Raw genomic sequence first — 15,605 nt, forward strand, 5'->3', positions numbered from 1 at the left:
TGGCGCATGCCCAGTGGAGCTGCTCCATATGCCATGTAGCACCCTGCTTGTCACACTATGCTGTGGCATATGGAGTCTCATAGTACTGTGCATGCCCAGTGGAGCCGGTCAGAAGTCACACAAAGTGCATGCCAGACTTAGATATTATAGTTATTTCATGACTTAGAAACTAGTAGTGGGGTCTGAGTGAAAGATGGCTCTCTAGATTAAAAACTGACTGTGCATTTTAAGCTGCACACTTGCAGCACTGTCGGCACGTCAGCGCTGTGGTGGCTACCAGCTCCGGGGGATGCACATGGGATCTCCAGCGCATGCACAGTGGAGCTGGTCGGGAGTTGGACACATTGCATCATCAATGTGGTGTAGTGTGATTTGTGGGCACTGCAATGTGTCAATGTGAAGTGGTGACAGCACAGTTCAACAGTACATAATGTTACATGGCAGCTCTACAATGTTGCATAATGTAAAGGGTACATTCAATCATCATATCTTTTTTTAAAAAGAGGTAATTCCTCTCTGACCACACAGACATCAGGACCAAAGGGACCAACACAGGTCAAAAGGCCCACAGGTTAATTTCCAATGGGGCTACACCCGAGGTAAAGTACATCAATGCTTACTACTATAGTATACAGTTGTGTACTACATTAATTACAGTACAGTACATTGTGGTTGTCAAGATTGTACAATATACTGGGGGAGATGTATTAACCGTTGAAGTGGCATCAGAGCATGTCATGTAGGAAGCATTATGGTGGCACGATATCAGTACAGTACAGTGTACGAGCGCCTGCAGCTGGGACAGCATCAGATGTGCTGACAGTGCCACTAGTGTGCAGCATAAAAAGCACAGTCAGTTTTGCTACCCAGATGTCACTACTACAGTAGCTTTTCTGCAATACTCTACACTACAGTATGTGATTGGCCCACCTGTCACAGCTTACTGTTCTATTGTACTTTATTCTGTAGTGCCTTAATGTAGTTTCAGTGGAACACTTGCCACCCAGTGGTGAAGCTGTGTATTGCATGCCGTGGATGTTGTCAAGTCTCACTGGGCTGTAACGCTCCATACTGCGCAACTCTCATGCTGCGACTTACAGAACTATATGGCGCACTATGAGCAACGAACTTGCTGGGCCCATCTGTATATTGGTACAAGTACCAGTGCCACAACGATCATCTGATCACTATCATCATAATTTATTTTGACACAACATGATTTTTTTTCAGACCATAATAGTAACTAGGTCCCTAAAACTCAATAAAAACATTGTATAATAAGTGCCAACACAGAAAATAGATAAATATATCTGTAATGTTTTATGGCCTAATTCAGATCCGCATGCAAATGCTATCGCAGCTGCGATGTCTCGCAGATCGCAGTTGCAAAAATACGCTAATGACTCCCTCTTCCATCCAGGGCTAAGAGACACCCACTGAGTGCATCTCACATATGCTGCTTACATACAAAACTGTAAATATCGGAAACATTGAACGAAGATAAGGTGGCAATCAGCTGCCTGAGTAATTCTAAGATCTAAGTCTAAGAGACCACAAACCCAGCTGGTCTACAGACATGCAAAGGACTATCCTACTGCGAGCAATAATGCTAATTTATACACACTCAGAAAACAATGTTTAAATGGTCCGACATGCCTGCGTTTTTATGATCACCACTGATACCTTCCCCAAACGCTGAATATCTGTCTCTAACTTAGCTAATGAATCCTCTGTGCGCGTGTGATCACAAAACTATCGCTGTGCTTGCACAGTGCGGCTTACAAGCATGCGCAATGGCTAACAATTGCTCGATTTGCGTAAATAAAATATCGGCATTGCATGCGATGTGTATCAGGGCCTTAATCTCTGGTTGAACATGATCATCCCAAAAATATTAAGGAATGCTGCATTTTGCTTGAAAGTAAAATTTTAAGTCTCTTCTTTTCTATCCACTTTTCGTGCCCTAGTAAAAAGTGTTTGCAGCCGTGATCCTATCTTCAATGCACAACTGTTAATTAATCTGTTTATCATACAGATAAAAAACACCCTCCCCCTTCCATTGTCAAAGCTGCATTTTACAGATGGCATTTCAAGTTCTCGAGCATTACAATCCCTGCATGCCACTACTCCTCCCTCCTGCAACTTCTCACATTGTTTCTTATCATTGACTATTAATGTTACTACTGCGTTCTGCCCTCACTCATTTTGCCACTTGGCACCTTTTTTGTTAATTATTTTAACATGAATTTCTATCTGCAATAGACTGTTTTCCTTTACATTCCATTCTGCTGCATCATGGACTATCATGCCTATTCTTCCATCCCTCCCTTGTCCCTCTTCTTCCCAATCCCACTTACCCAATAACTTTGCCTATTGTACTCTCTTTTTTTTGTAGTTTCCCACTGTATGTTACTCTTCTATGAATTGCCCATCCTGCACACTGTGGACCTCATTCAGAGTCGGTCGTTGCGGCTGCACGGTCGTACGCCACCGATGTTCGCTAAACTGCGCATGCGTAAAGTTCACAATGCGCGTGCACAAACTAACCGTTACGATCAGAAATTTCTCTCTCCTTGAACATTGCCAGGTTGGTAGTTTGAGTGACAGATTGAGGCGTTTGTGGGTGGTAACAGGGGAAGGTGCTTGAAAATGGGGGAGTGGAGATCCGAACGCAGGCGTGCCAAATTATGCGAACGGCATTTTATGGGAGTGCATAAATTACAAAGTAGTGTCATGGCACACGTGACATGGGAGGTTTTACACTGACATGATTGTAGAGCTTAAGAGAGGGTATGGTCAACCTTAAGCTCTACGACCATTTCCGATGGTTACCGATGCTCCCGATTAATCCTTATATGGCCGGAGATGACGTGTAATGCGTACGAGAAGGGGGCGTATTTTTTGCGTTCCGACCGCATCCTCCCCTTGGTCGGCCAGCTAACGATCCGACCTTAGGGACGCAACATGCGAGTGCATCATTTGCATATCCGGCCCCTTTTTCAGTACGACAGTGCGGCCGCAACGACCGACTCTGAATAAAGTCCTGTAACCTATGTAGTAGGCCCTAGGTGGCTGCTTTACCTGCTACTTACAAGGGCAGGATGGGCAACATGTGGAATTATTTATTTAGTGGGTTTCCTGTTAGTCACTTTTCATTTTACCCTTGTACTACAGAATATGTCTCATTTCCATGTAAAGCTTTTCTCACACTTTGTAACCTAAGTAGTGCAAATAAATTGGCTGCCTCACCTGGTCTTGTAGTATGAACAATGCATTACCTGATGATTTTGCAAGGATTGTTTATTTCACCTACTATTTTTTAAACCAACATTATATGTTGTCTCGTCCATGGATTGCCTATTCTGCCCACTGTAATCCTATGTAGTACACTTAAAATGGCTGCCTCTCCTGCACCCTTTGCGGGTAGGATGAATAAAACTTGGAACTGTTGAACCAAAATGGCTGCCTCACCTTTGCATTATATTTATAGTTCCTGTATTTTCTGAAAGTCTAAACCTGTTTAATGTTCATGGTATCTGTAAAGTATAATGAGAGTCCTATTTGAGTATAATTTTATATACATAAAATAATAATTATCATTAATACTACAGGTTGAGTCTCCCATATCCAAATATTCCGAAATACGGAATATTCCAAAATACGGAATTTTTTTTAGCATGACTAAAATAGTGAAACCTTTGATTTTTGATGGCATGTACACAAACTTTGTTTAAGGCACAAAATTATTAAAACTATTGTATAAAATTACCATCAGGCTCTATGTATAAGGTGTATATGAAACTTAAATAAATTTCAGGTATGTACACAAACTTTGTTTGAGCCACAAAATTATTGAAAATATTGTATAGAATTACCTGCATTCTGTGTGTATAAGGTGTATATAAATCATAAATGTATTCTGTGATTAGATTTGGGGCCCATTCACAAGATATTGCATTATTTTATGCAAATATTCCAAAATACAGAATATTCCGATATCCAAAATACCCCTGGTCCCAAGCATTTTGGATATGGGAGACTCAACCTGTATTATATCTGACAAAAGTTTGTGTTGTAAAATGATCATGGTCTATGCTTAAAATAAATCACCAGGCTGGAGACTCAGAGGTTTAATTATCATTGGTGGCAAATTCCTATTCCGTATATTGAAATGACAAGAAATTGTAATATATTTTACCAAAAATTCACAGTGGTTTTGATTATAGCCCATCCCAGCAAAGATTGAAAAGCAAAATGATGGATTATACCACCACTGCCAAGTTCAGACCCATCTTACTTATTGCTTATGAACACCGTAATGTTTTCTTTTTTGTTTTATCTCCAAACCGTCAGATTTACTATTTAGCGATTTGGGTGATACGAGGTGATTTTCAAATTGCAAAACTGCTGGCAAATACTGCTCAGATAAATCCTAAAAAAATTGTAAAAAAAAACCTGCTTGTAATAAAACTGATAGAACTAAGGCCCTCATTCAGAGCCGTACGCTCTGAGCAGAGCGCACGCTCTGAATGAGGGCCGCCCTCCATAATTATGGAGCGTCCTCCTGGACGCTCATATAGCTGTGGGTCACCACCCACAGCCTATACGAGCGTGCAGTTTGATGGCCGCGATGGTCTTGACCATCGCGACCATCGCCACTGCGAGCCGGAGCCTGCGGTTGAGTTTTTCAACCGCAAGGCCCGGAGTGATTTTGGCTCTATCAGAGCCAAAATCACTCCCACTGACATCACTAGTGATGTCAGTGGGCCGGCTTCTGACGGTAGGCGTTCCCTTGGGAACGCCCCCGTCAGGGAGGCACGCCCCTGGCACGCCCACCAAAGGGGGCGTGCTGCCAATCAACATCTACAGCATGCCCCCTTTGATCAGACACAACGAGCGAAGGAAAGTCCTTCGCTCGTCGCGTCTGGCGCATGCGCACGACGGAGCTCCCGCCGTCGTGCGCATGCGCAGTCCACAACATCGACCCACTTGCGAGCGGACAGCCGCTTGCGAGTGGGTCTGAATCAGGCCCTAAATTTATTGAGACAAATACTATTTTTGATTGAGGAGGTAAAAACATTAATATAGTAGCAATATAGTTTTTTTTCTATAAAGTAGTGAGGCCAAAATAAAATCTAATTATTTTAAGATAGGGTAAATATAAATTGATTGCTAATGGTAGAAATACTTTCTGATCCAGCAACATTTTTTTGGCACTACAAATTGAGTCCACGTCATGATAATTGCTAAAATAAAATTTCCCCCAACAAATGATCATATATATTTTATACCTCCTCCCATACTGACTGGTCAGCTAGCTCAAACAGCATTTCCTGCCACAAATTTGGAATTAATTAGTCATGTTAGTGTTTTACCGTCAATACAGGATTTTATTTTTTTTGGATCTTTTAGCAGTGGAAATTGCCCAGGGGCCTTAGCTACTGCTTCTGACTGGCCATACTAATGGCTGAGCATCTGGTTATACCCTTGACCGTACAAATACAGGGGGCACTGCATAAGGTGATCAAATATATGGGCACTGCATAAGGGACACAAATAGGTCATGTTCCTGAAAATATAATACCAAAGGCATGCACACATAATGGGGCGTGGACTTGTGACAGTTAGGCCTCACCCATTTTTTTAGGCCACACCCTTTTTTGGGCTCTTTGCCTCTGTCTGGTTGGCCACCCCTGGCCTAGACAAAAAAGAGCATAGAAGACAAGTAAGGAATTGGAGCTACAGTGATTTTATAAATAGAGATGTGCGCTGACCTCCATGTTTTGGACCTGGATTCATCTTGTTTTCATTTTGGTTTTGTAAACCCACCCTCAAGAGGTTTTTTATGTGTTTTTTTTAAATAATCTTTTTTTTTTTAATTTAAAATAGCTAAAATCATGGAATTTTTTCAATCCAAATTCCGAATTGTGGAAGATCAGAATTGCGACTCGGATCTGTCCGAATCTCCTCAGGAGATCATAAATGCTATTCGGATCTGTCCGGATTCATGAAATTTGGGTGGATTTGGATTTCTAGAGAATGAAACCACACATCTCAAGTTGTGGATAAAATCCCAGTAGGATCTAAGTTTCAGCCAAGAACACCATATGTGAACCTGTGTAACCTCATGACCACAATCCCTCCAACAGTGGTTCAATGTTGAGCATGGCTAGATGCCACATGTACAGATATTTATATGAGTTTTCCTTAAAAGGGAAGCAAATGGATATTTTTGTAGATTTCCCCCTGATTGGGTCTAGAAACTCAGCTACAGTATATCTGCCTCCAAGACCACCATCCTTACAGTGCTTGTACAACCTACAAGCATGTTATCAATTGTGTTTAGCTGAACCAATGAATTTTGTAATGGTGCACTGGAGACCTTTCAAAAACTAGAAAGCTACACAAATTGTGAGAATTTGGAAAAGGTGAAGAAACCTCAGGAGTATGTTCATCTTAACGGTATTATTACATCATTTGCATGAAATAGAGAGACACTTCCAAGTTGATACATACTGAAGGGAAGCTGCATATAGAAGGTCTTAATGGTGTAAATTTCTAGGGGGTAAATTTACTAAAGTGAGAGTTTTTAGAAGTGATGTTGCCCATAGCAACCAATCAGATTTTACTGAACATTTAACTAGCACCTTCTAGTAGAAAATAGCTAGAATCTGAATGGTTGCTATGGGCAACATCACTTTTAAAACTCACTTCTAAAAACTCTCACTTTAGTAAATTTACCCCTAGGTATTTAAGTATATCCAATAAGTATTGGAAATTGTAGAAGGTTGTGAGGACATGGAGTGTGCTGAGGTCTCTATTTAAGGTGAATGTGTTTTCAGAGAATTCATCATATTAGAAATAAAAATAGATGCTTAGGCCCTGATTCAGAGCCGGACGCTCTGACCAGAGCGCTCGCTCTGAATCAGGGCCCACCTCCATAACTATGGAGCGTCCTCCTGGACACTCTTATAGCTGTGGGTCACCAAACACAGCATATACGAGCGTGCAGGATGATGGTCGCGATGGTCTTGACCATCGCGACCATCGCCAGTGCGAACAGAAGCCTGCGGTTGAGTTTCTCAACCACAAGGCCAGGAGTGATTTTGGCTCTATCAGAGCCAAAATCACTCCCACTGACATCACTAGTGATGTCAGTGGGGCCGGCTTCTGACGGTAGGTGTTCCCTTCGGAACGCCTCCATCTGGCAGATACGCCCCCGGCACGCCCACCAAAGGGGGCGTACTGTCAATCAACATCGACAGCACGTCACCTTTGATCAGACACAACAAGCGAAGGAAAGTCCTTCGCTCGTCGCGTCTCGCGCATGCGCACGACGGAGCTCCCTCCGTCGTGCGCATGCACAGTGCACACCATCGACCCACTTGCGAGCGGACAGCTGCTCGCGAGTGGGTCTGAATGAGGCCCTTAGTTCATTAGGCAGATTGACAAGAGAGTGTTTGGAAGAGAACGTTGTCTGCATATAATTCCAGCATGTGCTCCTTAGAGATATTTGGATTAAGAAAAAGCCTGGATGTAAAAAAAAACATGATTAGAGAAAATAGCTGAAAGTACTATATAAGGGACACCTTCTGAATGGAGAAGGAGTTTGTGGCAAACCAATTCTCTGCAACCCTACATAAGTAAATGCCTTGAAAAACCAATAACTTTAAGGGTTAGCCACATGAAAGACCAAAAGGTCCTTTTAAAGGCCTTTTCAACAACTAAGACAAACATAAGTGCAGAAAGGAACATTTTCTGTTATGTTCTCTGTAGCATGTAGTCTGGAATACAACTAAAGGCCCCCATACTGTACATCAGCAATCTGAAAACCACAATTGAACAATTTGAAGATTTATTGCCCGATTTTAGGATTTCCCAATCTAGCAATCTGCACCCATACATTACAGTTCTTTTTCAGTGATTTGCAGATCGATTGAAGCAAACACAGATTTGCCAATCTTGAAAAGCTCCATCATTTTACTGGTAACAGTCTGCAAATCTGCTGATCATCTCCATACACTAGCAATCTACAGCCCCAATCCATCCGTGACATCCAACATGTTGGACAATCTGATTTAACAATTCCTGCTAAACACTACATATGTGTGTAAGGTAAAGTGGGCATCCTTATGTTGTCCTGATATTGCATTGGGATCGCAATGGATTAGCATACTTTAGCCGTTGTACACAATATTGTGTTCTGTAGTGAATCTGGTCGTTAGTACATCTGCCCCATTGTCATTAAAGTGCATGCACAGGAAAAGCGTTTACTTAGGGGGTCTATTTACTGAGCAGTGTTAGGAGACAGGGTGAAAAGTGATAAGGTGCCAGCCAATCAGCTCCTAACTGTCATCTCACAGGCTGTGTTTGAAAAATGACAGTTGGGAGCTGATTGGCTGGCACCTTATCACTTTTCACTTTGTCTAACACTGCTTAGTAAATAGACCCCTTAATGTGTTAGTGTGTATGTGCTAGTGTGTATATATGTGTATGTATGTGCTAGTGTGTGTATATATGTGTATGTATGTTAGTGTATATATATATATTTGTGGTAGTGTGTGTATACTGTATATGTGTTAGTGTGTGTACACTGTATATGTGTTAGTTTGTTTGTATGTGTTAATGTGGGGATGTACTCAGCATCCCAGAGTGCAGGATACCAATGGTCTTAATACTGTCACCAAAATCCCGACAGGTCGGGATCCCAGCACCATTATCCAGACCGTCTGCATCCTGAAGGTAAGTATCGGGGTGCAGGGGGAGGGTAGCATTAGCTAGCGGGGTTAGGGTAAAGCATTAGGGGGAGAGTTAGGGTTAGGCACCAGGAAGGGAGGGTTAGGATTTCAGGCTGTTGGGATGCCACTGTCAGTATTATGACCAACAACATCCCAACAACCGGGATTTCATACCCAACCCTTTAATGTGTACATATGTGTGTTATATATAATATATACATGTTTGCTATATACTGTATATATTATATATGTGTGTGTGTCTATATATATATTTATATATATACATATATATATATATTGTGATAGAAGCACTGGAGAAGTTAGGGATGGCGTGTATATGTGTCCCAGATTCCTGTAATATGTATCTTAACCCCAAGGAAGAGTGTGTTTTACAAACAGTGTTGGCTTTAGGTAAGAGCCAGAGAATGGGTCCTGGGGGTGTGGATGTGAGAGAGAAGGGAGGGCTCCATCCTTGGGGCTGTTTCAGGTGTTGGGCTTTCCAGCCTGTGAGGAGGCTAATTAAGAAATACACCTGGAAGTGGCTCAATATAGCTGTGTAAGAGTTTTGATGCAGTGTCTCACGCACCCTGGGGAGAACAGACACTGAGGTTTTGTTCAGAGACACTAGGACCTTTTGAAAGTGCTGAGTTTGTGGTAAGGCAGTAGGCCTTGCCACTTGTAGAGAGTACATTACCTATCTAGACAGTGCCAGCCAGGCTTTTGCTTGACTATTGGAGTTGCACAATAAAAACTGGTGCAGACCAGCTTGCATGAAAACCCACGACTGGAGTGCTGTTTCCTGGCTGCTGTGTGTAAGGAGGTGTCCACCTACCCCAGGAGAGGGACCCCTACCCTGATCATATCACAATTGGTGGAGAATGCGGGCAATGCACACTGGAAATTGCAGCAAGAGGAAAAGTTCTACATTTAAAATATAAAGTGGCAGACACCAATTTGTTGAGTTGGATATCAACCTGTGTTCTGTGAAGTCCATGAAGGTGGCATCGGCAGATGCTTAGAGAAGCCAGGTTTTGCTACAATCCTTCACCTAAAGACAACATGGAGGACATTGTTAAGGCCTTGCTCCAATCTAACCAAACTCTGCAAGAAACTATCAAAGCTCAGCAGGAAACAAACAGGACTCAGCAAGTCGCCATAGCGGAAAACAGCCAGGCCATAAAAGAGGTGGTACGACACCTAGTAGCCCGGTTTGGAGATGCTACCACTGGACTTCCAAACAACACTCGCTCCACATGGGCCAGTCACTTTCTGCAAAATATGACCGATAGTGATGATGTGGAAGCATATCTTGTGGCCTTTGAGAGAACCGCAGAAAAGGAGAATTGGCCCAAGGAACAGTGGGCAAGTCTTGAGGCACCCTTCCTGTCTGGAGAACCACAAAAGACCTACTATGATTCATGCCTGGCTTATGCCAAGGACTATGCAAAGCTAAAATGGGAGATCCTGACTCACTTGGGAGTCATCTCATTTGTTTGGGCCCAACGAGTCCACCACTGGGAGTTCCAAATGGAAAAGCCTCCATGCTCACAGATGCATGACCTCGTCCTGCTAACCACAAAATGGCTTCAGCCCGAGGTGCTGACAGGACCGCAGATCATGGAAAGTGTCATGATGGACCAGTATCTGCGATCTCTACCTGCATCTCTGTGCAAGTGGGTGAGCCATGCAGACCCTAAGTCCGCAGACCAGTTAGTTGAACTAGTGGAGAGGTATGTGGCAGCTGAGGAACCATTGAGTGTGTCCCACCGGGCCCCGGTTCAGCAACGGTGATCTTCCGTGACTACTGGTAAGACTGTTCCAAGTGAGAAGGGTGCTGGATGGTGGAATGAACTTAAGACTGTGGGTTTGGAACCTGAGGATAGGCCAGCCAGGCTAGGAAGGTTCTTACCACATAAGAGACTTGATAATAATATGATACAATGTTTTTGATGTAGTGAATTGGGCCATATTGCTGCTAATTGTCCACTCACCTCTGAACCTATGCAATGTGATACTGCTTATGTCCGTTGCAGAATGTCTTTCTTTACACAGCCTGCCTGTTCTGCTGACCGACAGGCTGAGACAGATAAGCAAATGTGTAATGTTACTGTAGAAGGCAATCAAGTAGCGGTTCTGTTAGATTCTGGCAGCCTGGTTACACTTATGAGAGCTGAACTGGTGAACCCCTTAAAGCGCAAGGGAAGAGCTGTCGGTGTGACCTGCATACATGGGGATAGTCGGTATTATGTTACTGCGGAAGTGAACATAGAAACACAGTGTGGGTCCGCTATAGTCTCTGTGGGTTTGGTGCCTGGCTTAAAGTATGATATAATGTTGGGGAGAGACTTTGCTCTCTTCTGGAAGTTGTGGGAAAGCCAATTTATTACCGAAGTAAATAATCCCGGCCCATTTGAGAAGGTTGCTGATGCAGTAGCAGGGGAAGCTTCTTTCGAGTCTTAGAAGTTCCCTTTTTCTAGTATGATTGGTGAACCAGAGAATACCAAGATGGGAAGTATTATTAAGGAGAGAACAGCTCTGTCAGCCATCCCGGCCACTCCAGTAAACTTTGGGCATTGGTTCCTGAAGTGACAATAGCTAAAACCCTGTCGAATGTTCAACAGCAGGAAGTTAAGGAGTTTCTTATTAAAAATAGGGTTTTGTTCTCAGATGTACTGGGCAAAACCACAGTCATTAAACATGACATAATCACTGACCCAGGGGTTAAGATGAACCTAAAGCCCAGTAGGTTACCAGAAGCCCAAAGAAAATCAGTGTCTAAAGAAATTTTAAAAAATGTTGGAACTGGGTGTAATCGAAAAATCGCATAGTGAGTGGTCAAGTCCCATTGTGCTTATTACAAAGCCTGACAGGAGTGTAAGTTTCGGCAACGATTTTTGAAAATTGAACAGTGTGTCAAAGTTTGATGCCTACCCAATGCCAAGGGTGGATGAGCTAATTGAAAGGCTAGGAACAGCCAGGTATTTAACTACGCTAGACTTATCCAAAGAGTATTGGCAAGTGCCGTTAACTGAGAATGCCAAAGAAAAGACAGCTTTTACAACGCCAGAAGGGTTGTTCCAATATAAGATGTTGCCCTTTGGGTTACGTGGAGCACCAGCTATCTTCCAAAGGATGATGGACAGAATTCTAAGACCCCATAGCCGGAATGCTGCTACTTGTCTAGGTGATGTAGTCATTCATAATCCTGATTGGCAGTCTCATTTGCCCAGAGTACAAGCAGTGTTGGACTCCATCCATAGGGCAGGGTTGACATCCAACCCCGAGAAATGTTGCCTAGGGATAGAGGAAGTAAATTATCTTGATTACGCCATTGGCAGAGGTTTAATAAAGCCCCAGCTTAATTACAAGGTGGTTCTTGGCATTACAAAATTTCAAGCTCGCAGCAGAACGCAGACCAGGAAGCCAGCTGGCCAATACAGATGCTTTGTTACATGTCCGTTGTTTGGGGACTGCAGTTTTTCTGCCCACAGTTCAAAACAAAGGGGGAGATATGTGATAGAAGCACTGGAGAAGTTAGGGATGGCGTGTATATGTGTCCCTGCTTTTGTTCAAACATTTTTTTTCTACTATGGAGTCGGCGCACGTGACTTCATGTGGCCGGAAGGAAGAGGTCAGAGGAGCTGCGGTGCATGAGGAGCAAAGCCAGCCAGACCCGGAGGAGAAGAAGCCAGAAGACAGGAGCATTCTTCAAGGCGATAAGGTAAGTCGTGATTAATAAAACGTAGCAGGGGGTCCAGAGGCCCTGCCTATTTTGTCAGACTCAAGCCCCACAATTTCTGAGGGCAGCTCTTCTGGCATTGTCTGCAGCACAGCCCAGAATGGTCCTGGTGACTTCCAGTCCAACCTGGCTGAAGTCAGAAGAGGCAGTCAGACATGAGACCACCAGAAAAGAGTGAGTCTCAATCTCTATTTAAGTTAACTGGGAGAGAGGGGCAGAGGGCACTGGGCAGAGAGGGGTTCTGGCCATGCTGCTGCCTGCTTGATCTGACTCTAAGTGAGTTTGACTCTAAAAGAGGTGCTGATGGGCACTGGGGCAGTGTCAGAGAAGTGTGCTGTGTTGCCTGGATGGATCATCATCTGACTCACTGGCCAGGTTTTATGAAGCAGCAGCACCAGGGCTGGATTAAGGTCTGTGGGGGCCCCTGGGCAACAAACATGTGGGGGCCCCTAGTAAATGTGACAAACTGGGGGTATGCAAAATGGGGACCCCAGTAGTGTCAGTGCCCACAGTGGTAGTGCCCTGTATGCAGAGCCCACAGTAGTGGTGCCCTTTATGCAGTGCACCCAGTAGTAGTGCCCCCAGAAGTGATGCCCCTTATGCAGTGCCCCTATGCAATACTCCTATTAGTAGTAATGCCCCCTGTATAAATATCCCCAGTAGTAATACCCCTGTAGTTGAGACCCTAATAGTAATGCCCCCCAGTAGTCATGCCCCGTGTGTCTGCCCAATAGTAATGCCCTAGTAGTAATGCCCCCTGTATAAATGCCCTCAGTAGTAATACTCCAGTAGTTGTGGCCCCAGTAGTAATGCCCCCTGTAGTAGTACCCTCTGTATAAATGTCCCCAGTAGTAATGCCCCTGTATTAGTACCCCTAATAGTAATGCTCCCTCTGTAGTAGTGCCCCAGTAGTAATGCCCCGCCTTCAAGTAGCCCCCGATAATAATGCCCCCAGAAATGGTGCCCCCAATAGCAATGCCCCTAGTAGTAATGCCTGCCCAGTAATGCCCCTGTAGTAATGCCCCCCCTGAGTAATGCCCCCAGTAGTAATCCCCCCTGAGTAATGCCCCCAGTAGTAATGCCCCCCCGAGCAATGCCTTCCATAGAAAAGCCGCTTGCGTTAAAAAGAAAAAAGTCATACCTACGTTAAGGCCCACTCCTGCTGCCTTTTGGTCCGCTCGCTGCTCCCCTACACTATGGGAGAGACATCATGACGTTTCTCCCATAGTGCACTGCATGAGACGGAAGCAGGAGCTCACAAATGAGCTCCAGTCTCCGGCTCCGGCTGTCGCTGCGGGGAGGGAGCCGGGCGCCCGCTGGTTACAATCTCGGCTGGCACCTGGCAAATGGTGTCTCTGTGCGGCATCAGGGTTAGGTTGGCCAGAGGAGGCGGAACTGGTTCCGTCTACTCCAGTACACTTTAACCCTGATGGCTTGGTGTGGGGGCCCTTCATGTGTGGGGGACCTTCATGTGTGGGGGCCCAGGGATGATCGTCCCTGTCGCCCCCCCTTTAATCCAGCCCTGAGCAGCACCCGTACATCCACTGTAAAATAAAAAGCTAAAAAAAGACAGAACACACACACGGCAAATAGTATAGCTTTATTACACACCTGCCTATCCCATTCACACATACTTACTGCCAGCTGGTCTGTCCCGTTCTCCAAATAGAATCCCTTTTGGAGTACCTGCAAAAAAGATCCAATACTCATCTCCATCCTTGTGATGGTCTCCGCATCACCCAGGGGAGTCTTTGCAAAAAAAAAAAACCGGCACCCGATCCATATACTTACATTAGCGGTGTATGTGTGTGACCACATACACCACTAACGGGCTCTTGACTGATCAATGATAACTGTCAGGAACCGCCAGCCAATCAGCGGCTGCTAACTGTAGAGTGGCCGCTGATTGGCTCTGGCTCCTGACTCACTGACCAGCCCACCTGGGAACTGTCAGGAACGGGAACCAATCAATCTATAGTTATATCATCTGTTCCACTCGATGCAAAAACCAAGTTTAGTGTTGTGTGACTATTCTTTATAAGTGTCACTCTGATACAAGGATAATGTACTGAGAATTAGCATATGCAAACATAGCTTTATTCTGCAAATCTTTGATAAATCAATCAAAACTATTACAATGCTTTATAAAGGGTTACATTGGCTGCAGGAAGGCAGAGAATTATAAAGTATTTATACCGTCTATTTCACTATATGATCAAAACTTGAGCTATTGTTATGTGACTGCTTGCCACAAGTGTTATTCTGATATAAGGGTATGCAATCGGGAAGCCGACTGCCTAAATACCGTCAGCCGGCTTCCCGACTGCCATATCCCGGCAAGGGTGAAATACTAGATGTAGACGCCCGCATTTCCCCGACGCCGGGAGACTGGCGCCCGGCATCACGATCGTAGTGATGTCGGGCGCCGCCAGCGGACAGCCGTGGGGGGGAGGGTTAGGTTTAGGGCTCCCGGGGGGGACTTAGGGTTAGGCACCCCCCGGGAGGGTTAGGTTTAGGCTAGGGGGAGGGAGGGTTAGGGTTAGGCACCCCCCCAGGGGACTTAGGTTTAGGCAGCGGGGAAGGGGGTGGTTAGGGTTCGGCACTTAGAGGGGGGATTAGGGTTAGGCACTTAGGGGGGAAGTTAGGGTTAGGAACCCCTAAGGAGGGTTACTGTTAGGGGGATTAGGTTAGGTTAGTATATACTTACCTGAGGACGATCGGGATTTCCAGCGCTGTCAGGCTTCCGCTGCTCGGACTCTGCTCTTGTCGGGCTGCCGCTGACGGGAATTGGCCGGCGGTATTTCATACCAATTCTGATATAAGGATACTAAACTGCTTATGAACACAGAGCTATATTCCTCACTGCCAACCCATGCAAATACCGCTGGTTAGCTTACCTTAACTGTCACATCGCTCTATGAATGGTTGTTTCTGTTGAAGAAAGGGTAAAGGGCTACAAAGTATCTACAGTATACCATCTGTTTTATTTCATGGTCATGATCTGTGTCACTGCTGTTTAGTTATTCACTATAATTGTCATTCTTAATTAAACAAATGATACATTTAACATTATTATTCTGGTTGTTCATGAATCCCTTTCACATACTGATGAATGTATCAATATTTTA

This window comes from Taudactylus pleione, unplaced genomic scaffold (assembly GCF_031769625.1).
Source record: "Taudactylus pleione unplaced genomic scaffold, aTauple2 ptg000435l, whole genome shotgun sequence".
Classification (NCBI taxonomy): domain Eukaryota; kingdom Metazoa; phylum Chordata; class Amphibia; order Anura; family Myobatrachidae; genus Taudactylus; species Taudactylus pleione.